Raw genomic sequence first — 11645 nt, 5'->3', positions numbered from 1 at the left:
GTCTATCAAGGTTATTGCAAGATGATGAGAATGGTGAAGAGAATGACGAGTGAGAGGATTGTTTTGTGGTAGTGTCAATTTGAAGAAAAGCACTGAGAGAGGCATTAGTGAAATAGCTTTGTTAAAAGAGTTGTCTGAGGATAAACTACTGTCTGGGGCTATTCACTTGGTCAAGCAAGGTTGGAAAAGGGGAACACTATAAATGCATCTGTAGAGCCCTTTTTGAAAGTAAAAGATAAGATGCCCTTGAAGATGGGTAGTTGTATTCAGAATTCAAATTGAGTCCACCTATGTTATTGAGACCCAGGTTGCTGGGCTTAGCATATTCGGGTCATTTAGGTGAAACGTTATCCAAAAAGAGACTCAGAGAAGCCGTCGGGTGGCCTTGAATGCATGTAGATATAGAGTTACTGGTCATGTTCTGCAGTGTGTGTTGTACTTCTGATAAATCCTAACAATCACTTGATGGACCCTCACAGCCTTCTATAAACCCCAATATGTTCTGACACATATTAGGTTTGATATTATAAAGCCTTACCACAAATGTTAAAAAATGCTGTTAGATTATTTCTGTCACAGATTACTACTCCAAATGGTTTTGGATGTATTTTGATCAAGAGTCCACTACTGAGAGCACTGTGAACTTTTTATTTACATAAGAGAAGGGTTCCCTGTTGTTTTAATAGCGGCTAAAGGTATGCATCTTACTTTTTCCAATATAAGAGTTGTCTGAGTACTTCTCGAATTGGGAACAAAAGACCGTCTTTGCACCATCCACAGGCCAATGGTTAGGTTGGAAGAACAAATCTCAGATTGGAATCCAATGTGTATCAGACAATAATGTTGATGTTCCCACCCAAGCTATGAGGGCATGTTCACAAATCAGAAACCCTGGTGTGAAAAGTTTAGAACTGGGGTCACCTTTAAGCGTATCCAATTTAGGGTGCCCCAGGAAAAAACAGCCAATAGTATGTGTCAGAACAGGCAGTTCAAAACAACTGAAGGAGGACCCTCACACCCCTATCCAGGTGTCATGCTTCATCCCCAGGTCTCCTCCACCACCAAGAATTCTTGTAATGTTGAGTGGGCTTCCTGTATGGGTAGGAGACACTCAATGGAGGGGGAGGTCACAGTGGGTCAAAAATCACCTAGGTACCTCTAGTGCCCTTTTACTGCTATGAGTACCTAGGGGATGATTAAAAATTACATGGTCAATGCATAGGAGAGTAAGTGCTCCTAAATGACTGTGGTCGACATGTTTCTGCCTAGTGGCCCATAGCGCACCGTGGACTTCATCAGGAATAGGCCTGGCGGATTTCTGTTACTGCCGCACTGCTGGTGAGAGCACCTGTGCAGGAAGCAGGTGCACCTACCAGGGTGCCACCCTCCGCCCACACACAGCAGAGGTTCTCTCCACTCATAATAAAACCTCGGTCGAGCTCCTTGTGATTCCGCCGTTCATATTAAGGTGTGCCCGAGCACTTTCTGTAAAAACCACAATCCCAGCAATGCGAGGAAGCCATCAGCGGCCAGGACGCAGCGCCCTCTGCGAGGGGTGGGACCCCGGCCAGGAAGTAATCCGATTAGGGAAGCGTTTGGCTGCAGTGATGGGGAAGGGAGAGAGATGAAGCGGAGGGCGAGGAAGGATGGTCATCCGGCGGCGCGGGAGATGCGCACGAGGGTGAGAGCGGGACGGAGCGAGGCTGGGCCCAGGCGTCCGAGGCTGCAGACCCACTCCCGCCATTTCTTCGGGAACACCAGCCGCGGGGCCACACGGGAGGCTGGGCAGACAGGAGGAAGACGAGAGGTAATGAACTGAATACAACCGAGACAAATGAAAATAGACAATAGCAAAAAAAAAAAATCTCGGTGTTGTTTTTATTTTTTTACTTTGGCAGTAAACTTTGGTAACTCCGCACATGACGCATTTCTCCTTAAGAGTGTAATCATTATTATATATGACATTAATATAATCTGCAACACAGATGCTAGTGTTTATCCCTGTGTAATGATCTCTGCCACATGCGCTCAAAAGACGGAGCTATCCCAGTGTCCTACTCTGTAATACAAACTTCCCTGAATGAATTACTTTCACACTGCGGAGACAGATGAATCACTCAGTTAGCAACTACGAGATGTGATTTAGTGAAACAGGAGACCTGAGACGATGTCCCTGCTTCCCCCAATCCTCGCTTTGACGCACGGCGTTATCTTGGGCACATTTCCTCCACTCTATGCCTCCCTCAGTTTCCTTTTCTGCCAACATGTGGAATTCACAGAAAGTGGCACATCCGATGTTAATATATAAAATGGGTTTAAAAAAATCTTTACACAGTCTACTCAAAGGTGCATATAACTATTTTCCCTTCTCTAATATATATATATTGGGCGGGTTATTTATTAATTAATTGATTTTATTTATGTATTAATTTATTTGCAGGATTAGTTTGAGCACACTCTTAGTTCATTATTAATATGTTTTGCACTTACTTGCAGGAGTGTTTGGTTGACGGGAAGCACCTAGTACTTACTGTTATCGTGGGGCGACGAGGTGACCTTTGACCCTTTTGTTTTAGGCACACCTCCAAGGGGAAACAGCACAGGGAAAACGATGCTCATGTCGCTTGGATCCACAATAATAGCATTATTCACTATGGAAAATACCTAATTGTAAATAACCAGAACAATATTAAATGTGACAATTAGTAACATTTAAAGCTTTTCATAATAATGTACAGTAATATTTATAATAATGATACACACCTCACAGCAGTAATTACATCAATAAATGAACACTCCTGTTCACAAAACTATTAAAACCAAAAATAGTTATAATAAAAATGAGGAAAACGCAAATAAGTAGTGAAACTAACACTGTAAGCCATTTAATTTCTAAAATTACATAAACAAAAAACAAAATAATAATCACAACCTAAATAATATTAAAAATGTATAATACATGTAATTAATATAGGAATGCAGCAATGGTATTAACATTATTAATATTAATGCTAATAACACTTGTATTAATAATGATAATAACGTATGACAATAATACAAAATACACTAATGGTCCTAAAAATTGATGGAAGAAAAATCTGTTATCATTTATTCAATAATTTTACATGACGCAGACCAGAATCAAGGAGTGTCAAAGCGCTTTAACGAAACGAAATACTTAGACAAAAGCAAGTTTAGAGAAAAATGTCCACAATAATAAATATATATTTGTTTACTATTGTACTTTTGAACTATTAGAAGGGGACCAGACAAAATATCGAAAAAATTGAAATTGTACAGACGTGGCAAGGAGTTCTCAGTGCTAGACTATTTATGGACAGAAGATCTAGGCGCTCACTCACATTGGAGGTATCATAGGGTTTATGGACAGAAGATCTAGGCACTCACTCACATTGGTGGTATCATTGGGGGATTAGATGGGTTAGTTCCTTTTTGAATGAAGGGGTTTGTTCGGAATGCTGGGGGTGTCTAGTTCTAAATTTTGGGGTCACTTACTGAAAGCACCGAGATATGGTTGTTTTTTGAAAAAACGAAAATATTACTGACGAGACTCCCTCCTAGTGGTGATGGAAAAAAATTGCAGCGCGCACGCAAAGCTCTACTGATTGGAATTCATTTCCACGGCACGCTTTGCCCAAATTCCTACTTTTTAAAATCCCTGCGAGAACTGGATCACGCTTTTTCCTCCGATTCTGACAGCTGTCCCTCCATGGTCTTCATTACCTCTTGGGTCCCTGCACGTCTCCTCCCGCCTCAACGCTGCCTAAATGAAGAAGTGCTTTGAAGGCACTGAGAAGGGTTCTCAGCACTATAAGGTACTGTAGCTAGGAAAGAATGATAACATTAGCACCATGTATGGATTGCTGAAACTGGCTCAGCCAAGCAGAATTCCTACAGTGTGTCTGACTTCTGTGCTCACTTCTACGTGAAGGAGGCAGACAGTGGGCATCTTTATTCACCTGTGTTGTGTGAGGGTTGTGAGATGGTGTTAAAACCCTCAATAGTAGGCGGGTAGCTGCCCATAATCGGATTCTTTTCTTTTGATGGACTCCAAAGTCAATGAGAGGTCAGTTTGAGTTGTCTATGATGTCACTTGGAACTGCGTGGTGGGGAAACTCCCCATTATTGCCAGCCACACATCTGCAATAATATGTTGCATATGCCCCCCTAAAACCTCCATCACTTTTAACCTGATGCCATGGGTGAGCTGCACAGGGTAAGGAGTAGAAGACTTCTAGAGGAGTGGTTCTTAACATGGCCTCACCTACCTCTACGCCCATCATTGTCATTATGGTCTGTGACCTGCCTCTCACCACAAAGCCCTGCAAGGTCTAGTCAAGGACACAGATGCCCATGTGGTTTGTTTCATGATCGGTAATAGCAACTGGAGGACTTGGCCAGCAAGGGCAGATCTGTGCCTCTCAGCAGCTCCCTTAGGGAGAACTATTTGTTGCTTCCTTGGCTCTAACAGTTGTCTTCCTAAAGGTGCCACTTCCACAAGTCCCTTCCTGCTGGTCTGGTGGCCTGATGCATCCATAGGAAGAGACTGTCTTAAACATTGTAGACAAAGGTTCCAATCCCAGTTGCATCCGCTTAGCCTTTTATCCTTTCGAGTTTGAGAATACAAGCACTATTAAGTGGGAAAATGATAGATATCCGTTATCAAGAAACCCCTTTGGTGGCGAGCATGTTTCACACCGAGACCCAGCTTTATAGAACTGTCACGCAACGCAGTAGAGCAGCCAAAAATATTGAGCTGCGTTGCGTGACTGGGGTAGAGCACCATATCTACAGAAATATGATACTTTCCTCCCCTCTCCCTAGCACCAGCGTAGAATTTTGATGCATAGCTCCACGCACACACCTTTACGCCATAGTGCAAGGATGTGTGCATGTGCATGTGTCTAGCATAGGTTTTATACTGGAAGGGTATTCCTTTCAGTACAAAATACTATGCTTAGACTTAATTGAAAACGTTTCCTGCTTTGTATGTGTGCTGTACAGTGCATCACGCATGTCATATCAGAAAATACAGGAGAAAGAAAAACATTTGTTTTATTAACACCTCCCTTCAAATGGCATTACTATTTGCTACAACACCTTGTCAACTACTGTTTGTTGATAAGGTTTTGTGTTAAAAAGCATGGGTGGTTCATGGGAATGCCAATGAATGACCCGTGTATCGCCCCCTGGCTCTAAGTAACGCAAAGCAGTGCTTCGCTTCTCATGTTTTGTGGAAAGTAAATTAGAAAAAAAGCATTTTGTGCCGGTTTGCATCACTTTTGTGATGCAAACCCAGCGCAAATGTTGGCAAATATACCCCATAGTTTTAAATGACTGCCATGGCGCCCCCTTGTGAGAGGGCCCTTTAAGCAGCTGCTGATTAGACTTGGGAAGTGGCTCTGGAGTTCTGCTGGAGTTCTGCCACCGGTGGTGACCAGGCTCAGGGAGAGTGGGTAGACACCGCAGGGTGTGTCCGCCTGCTGTCCTCTGAGGTCAGCCCTGCTGTGGTTCCCTCTGCCAGCTCTCAGCCTCCTGTGAGGGTTGGCAGCTTGCTAGTCACAAAAGTGGTGAGGAAGGTCTGTCCTCAAGGGGCCCGTTCCAGGAAACCCTCACTGCATGTGCATTCCTCGCAGAGGCAGCTCAGACCACACACAGGGCTCTCTCACCACTTATGATCGTACACTGGCTTGTGTGTCACATGAAAGAACAACAATGATTTAGTGAGAGTGAGTGAGTAAGGGTGTGCCTGCTCTGTTTACAGAAAGACAAAGGGATGGATGGGTGGGGGGGAGAAGATGCTGGTTAAATAGGATACAAGCGAGGGTTAGGTGCGTTGGTCCGTTTATGAAGGAGAGGTCGTGGCAAGTAATGTCCAGATTACTTATCAGTCATCTTCATTACACCAAGTTCTACTTCTCCTCGTTGGGGCCATGAGAACGAATATCCGTAGACAGTGCTTAATCTGTAAACAAAGTGCCAGGGCCCTTGTCAGGAGGCCATTTCAGTCTGCACCACACATTGCAAGTGCCAATGCTGCCAATGGCAGTACCAACACAACTATTAACCATCGCACTCCAACAAGTGTGACAATTCAGACTATTCCAGGCCCTCAAAGCTATAAGAATGGTGTGGGTGGCAGGAATTAATCGTCTTTAAAGAATATTGAGTTAAGAAACAACTGTTGTTGTGCTCATCTCTAAATTAAACAGGCAGCACCACCATGTGGCAGAGTTTCATAAGTGTCAGTGTTGACAATTAAGTGCCAATGCCAAGCACCGTAAACTACCAGCTCAAATTAAGCACTGTTCGCAGGTTCTCTTAAATAAGGGTGCACACGTGGGCTCAGCTATGACACTGTTCCACTCATATTATGGGAAGCACACAGTTCCCACCCGGGCCATGGCTTGAAGAACTGCTAGAAGATGTCTGACACATATGTGGTTCAGACTCTGGGAACCCAATGATACACATGGATGTGCTTAAAAAAGACATACATCATCTCCATCAACTTGCCCTCACATCACAAGAGTGACACCCTCTTTCTGTTTTTTTCAGCCAACGGCACTAAGCATGCTGGCACTTGTGAGCAGACTTACAACTGGAAATGTGGAAGCCTGATTCTCAACATGCTTAAGGCTGTTGGTAGAAAGACATAGATGTGTTGACAATCATAGTCACAACATGGGTTTAGTTGATAGCGTACATTGGTGTCCTTGTTTCACGTAACGTTGTATATACCAACTCACTATTTACCAGAAATAGGCAGTATGTCATGGGAGGTAAGAATTATCAAACCTATACAGACAGATCAGCCATAAGCCATGATGCCTGCCATCTTTTCTAACTGGCTTGGTAATTTTTTAAGATATGAAATAAAGTACTACCAACAGTATACAATTAGGCCACTACAAGTCACCAAGGGGTTACATGACTATATAGTCATGAAGACCAGTAACATTTATTTAGCAGTTTAATATTGTGCGAACCAGACCCACCAGGGTAGCAGGCCAGTTTACATATGCTTAAAAGTATACGTACAATCAAGAAGGGAGGGGCAGTATGACATAGGTAATAGTCTGTTCCCCTCTAGACATGTCATGCTGGAGAGGGATCCTGATTGGAGGGAGTGATGGAGGACTATAGTTTTAAGTTCTTTCTTGAAGATGAAGCGTGAGAAGTTAGTTCTTAAGGCTGGTTGACTAAATTTCCAGATTTTGGGGGCATTGCCCAAGAAGTGGCAGTTCAAGGTGCAGGATGTTTTGAAGAGAGGTCTTTGAAGTTGCAGAGAATCTGAGCTTACAAGTTCCTGGATCCTCCATGATGGGTTTGTGGCCAAGGTAGCTTGGTATTGCACTGTGTAGCGCCTTGTGGATAAAAGTAGCTAATTTAAATTGGCTTCTGGCCTCTATGGGGAACCAGTTCAGATTCATTAACATAGGGAAGATAAGTATCTCCGTTTGGCACTGGAATGCTGCTCTTGGAAGGGCCAGGTGAATTTTGGGTATCCTGTTACAGTACGTTGGGATGTCTAGTCCAATATTTATTTGTTGTGAACGGCTCGCACGGTATGATCAGGCCAGGTCAGTGCTGGGCCCTCTTAGCCCATCCACTCCTTCAGGATCTTTTACAGGGAAGCATGGCCATCTACGTCAAATGCGGCTGGCAGATCCAAAACAATAAGACTGGAGCAACAGTCCTTTGTCTAAGATCGTGAGCGCATCATGGATTGTGTGCAGCATTGCGGATTACGGGCCACAGCCAGTTCTGAGTTCAGATTGTGGATTGTGGGGGAGGGGGTGATTTAGCTGGCTCTTTTCTTCAGTTGATTCACTATGCAGATTTCTAGGACCTTAATCATTAAGAGAAGATTGAACGCTGGCCAGAAGTAGTTTAGGTGCTCAGGATCAGTATCGTTTTTTCATATTGGGTCAATCAGACCTACTTTGAGACTTTAAGAGACTATGGACCGTATTTAGAGTTTGCCTGAGTGGTTACTCTGTCACAACAGTGACGGATATCCCTTCTGCCAAATGATAAATGCCATAGGATATAACAGGATTTATATTTCGGCGGACGTGATATCGTCAAACTCTAAATCAGGCCCTATATTTTTTGACAGGAAGTTGCTGGTCACCTTTACCAGGTGTAGGGGGAAAGAGGTTCCGATATCTTTGATCAAGTGCCTCACCCAGCACCCCTTACTGCCAGTCCCCACACACAGTGCTAGATGACCCACATACTCGCATAGCATCCACACCACACACAGATACAACCCTGTACACATCCCACTAAGTACCACAGACCCCAACCTACGGGCCCCATATTCCAAATCATTTCTAGTAAATCTGTATCATGACCTATAAATACTTTAGGCATGAATGAAGAGAAATATAAAGCATCAATATGCACATTTTGTTTGTACAAACGTTTTAGTTGACAACCTGATCATAAAGTTGTCATACCTTGTGGACACCATCGGGAAACGGAACAGAAAGCACTAGGTGAAACATTGCACCTACATCCAGCACACAGCCCAGAGCTGGCTGTCATTTTGCGATTAGCATTACAAGCTGCCAGCCTATGCAATGCAGACACACAGCAAATGACATAGGGCCTCATTTAGAGCTCGGCAGATGGGTTACTCCATCACAACGGTGGCGGATATCTCGTCTGCAGCAACCTACATCCCATTGGATATAATGGCCAGCAACGCCACACAAAAAGTAACATTAATTGCCAGACAAATGACAGATGTGGCTCCCCCCACACGGACAGTTCCTTTTACACACCATTCATTAGCACAACTGTCCTGTGTCGCCGACTCACATTTGATTTTCTGCTCTGCCAGTTTGCTGTTAAGCCCCTCCCAAATGAATGATTTTTTGTTTCACTGTACTTAAAATTGTGATTTCCTATTTCACCATGGCCACCTGTATGATTTCCCTTTTCACTGTACTTAAAATTGTGATTTTCTGTTTAGCCGTTGTCACACGCATCATTTTCTGTTTCACCATATTACCGAGTCATTGTTCTATTGTACAGTGCCCAGATGTTTAATGGTATGTTTCAACACACTCAAATAAATACTTTCTCTTTTCACCATACTCAAATAAAAGATTTAGCTATTCACACCTACCATTTCCTGTTTCACATTACACATATGTACTATTCCCTGTTTTGCCATATTCATACGGACCAATTTCTGTTTCGCCATGCTCATGTGTGCCAGTTCCTGATTTCACATGCCCACGCGGCGCCGGCTTTAGGGCGGTGGGAGTGGTGCGGCCACACCGGATGCTGACCTGGATTGGGGGGCGCTGACCTAAGGGGGGCGCAGTGTTTAGCAATAACTTATGAAACTTCCAACTTAAAAGCACCTGTTGATTAGTTCCTTGTGCGTCCAGCATTCAGGAAGCAATTAAAATGTCGAGATACCTCTTGTGATTAATGTTCCTGCTAAAGAGAGAGATGGGAGTTTTGTCTAGCTGCAGCTTTGACTCGATATAAAGTAGCGCAGAGGGTTAATGTGCCTGCTGCAAACGAACATAACTATATTTTATGTGGATAGCTAAGTGAATTAGTAAAGCAGCCTTTACAAGCGCTTTAAAATAAATGAAATGTATGTGAGAGAGGGGCTATGGAGAGATGAGGGGCACATTTGCGGGGTGGTAGTGAGGGAATCCGAGGAGGTGGTCATGGGGTGGGGGGAGGTGCCAAAAAAGACTGTCGCACAGGGCACCACCAGCGCTAAAGCCGGCTCTGTGCCCACATGTACCACTTCCTGTTTCGCCACACACGGGTGAACATTTCCAATTTGGCTATACATGCATTTAACCATTTCCTATTTGGCATGCTCACAAGCACCACTTCCACTTCCTGTTTCACCATAATAACGTGAACCAATTCCTGTTTCGCCATGATCGCACTCACCATTCCTGTTTTGTTGGCACATTTTGGTAGCCACCTTTATCGTAAAAATAGCCACAAAAACATTCACTGTAGTCTATGGATTATGGTCAGGTTATACAACAAGAAGTTGTCAGAAGGCAAACAGAGAAATGCTGATATTGCAAAGTTATTAATAAGAAGGAAAGAGAGAACACAGCTATAAAGTTATGGTGGCCATTTTAAAATGGCGGCAGATTTGGTGCCTCCGGGCCCTAATAACGGATCAAGTGAGTTCCTGTTGCATCGCATGGCAGCTGATGCGAGGGAGAAAGGTTTGGCTAGAAAATGGCTTCCAGGCTTGGACTTCAGCATCAGACGTTCGTAAATGATGTAATATTTTAGAGAGGTAGATTCGAAAATGGTGTACTTCAGCTGATATTAACGCATACTTCTAGACACAAAACCATTCTCAGATTTCATTTTTTTCTTAGCTCTTAGTTTGTTGATTTAAAAAACATTCAGTAAAAACATCAACTAACATGTGTTGTACATAATTAGATACAAAAAAATCTGCTAAAAATAAGAGTCAGTAAATATGTAGGTCAAGGTTTTATCCAGAAGAAAGATACCTAGCTTTTGTGAACTCATCACTATGCCCATTTCACTAAGGCAGCCCCTATACCCCCACACATGCTGCACCGGTTGTGCATCTGAATGCTGCTGTCTGTGTTGTAGCTGCTGTGTGTATGAGAGGAAAATACATTGCTGTTGTCTGTTACGTACATGTGTTGTGTTGTGTGTGTAGGTAAGGAAAGTTTACTCTTGAAGCTTGTGCTGTGCCAGTTCTGCATCTGCGTACACCACTGCTGCCTTTAATGTACATGTTCTGTGTGTGAGGGAAGCTTGCACTGTTGCTGCAAGTGTTGTATATGTTTTTTAAATGGACAAAGCTTGTACTGCTGCTATCTGTGATGTCAATATTCTGTCTGAGCGAAGATTGCACTTCTGCATCCGAAGGAAGCTTGCATTGTGCTGCATATGCTGTGCATCTCTGCATCTGTAGGAAGCTTGCAATACTGCCTCTAATGTACATGTTCTGCGTGTGAGGGAATTGCGCATATGCTGTGCATCTCTACATCTGTAGGATGCTTGCACTGCTGCCTCTAATATACATGTTCTGTGTGTGAGGGAACCTAGACGTTGCTGCATATGCTGTGCATCTCTGCATCTGTAGTAAACTTGGACTTCTGCCTCTAATGTACATGGTCTGTGTGTGAGGGGACCTCGCATATGCTGTGCATCTCTGCATCTGTAGTAAGCTTGGACTACTGCCTCTAATGTACATGTTCTGTGTGTGAGGGGACCTTGCATATGGTGTGCATCTCTGAATCTGTAGTAAGCTTGGACTACTGCCGCTAATGTACATGGTCTGTGTGTGAGGGGACCTCGCATATGCTGTGCATCTCTGCATCTGTAGTAAGCTTGGACTACTGCCTCTAATGTACATGTTCTGTGTGTGAGGGGACCTTGCATATGGTGTGCATCTCTGAATCTGTAGTAAGCTTGGACTACTGCTGCTAATGTACATGTTCTGTGTGTGAGGGGACCTTGCATATGGTGTGCATCTCTGAATCTGTAGGAAGCTTTCAGTGCTGCCTTTACTATACATGTTATGTTTGTGAGGGAACCTGCACATTGCTGCATATGCATCTCTGCATCTAAAGGACGTTTGT

At 43.7% G+C, this 11645-nt stretch overlaps 1 protein-coding gene across 1 annotated transcript in view; it reads left to right on the top strand.

Moving 5' to 3' along the window:
* The first annotated feature begins 1574 nt into the window (after positions 1-1574).
* Positions 1575-11645, top strand: part of CASR (calcium sensing receptor) — a 233786-nt gene continuing 223715 nt past the window's right edge. The window contains exon 1 of the mRNA XM_069202781.1: positions 1575-1807. The gene's annotated coding sequence lies outside the window, so the exon portion shown is untranslated. The remainder of the gene's footprint in view (positions 1808-11645) is intronic.

Source organism: Pleurodeles waltl, chromosome 8 (assembly GCF_031143425.1).
Source record: "Pleurodeles waltl isolate 20211129_DDA chromosome 8, aPleWal1.hap1.20221129, whole genome shotgun sequence".
Classification (NCBI taxonomy): domain Eukaryota; kingdom Metazoa; phylum Chordata; class Amphibia; order Caudata; family Salamandridae; genus Pleurodeles; species Pleurodeles waltl.
Note: the sequence above shows the minus strand (reverse complement) of the source record. Positions and strands in the feature narration are given on the sequence as shown.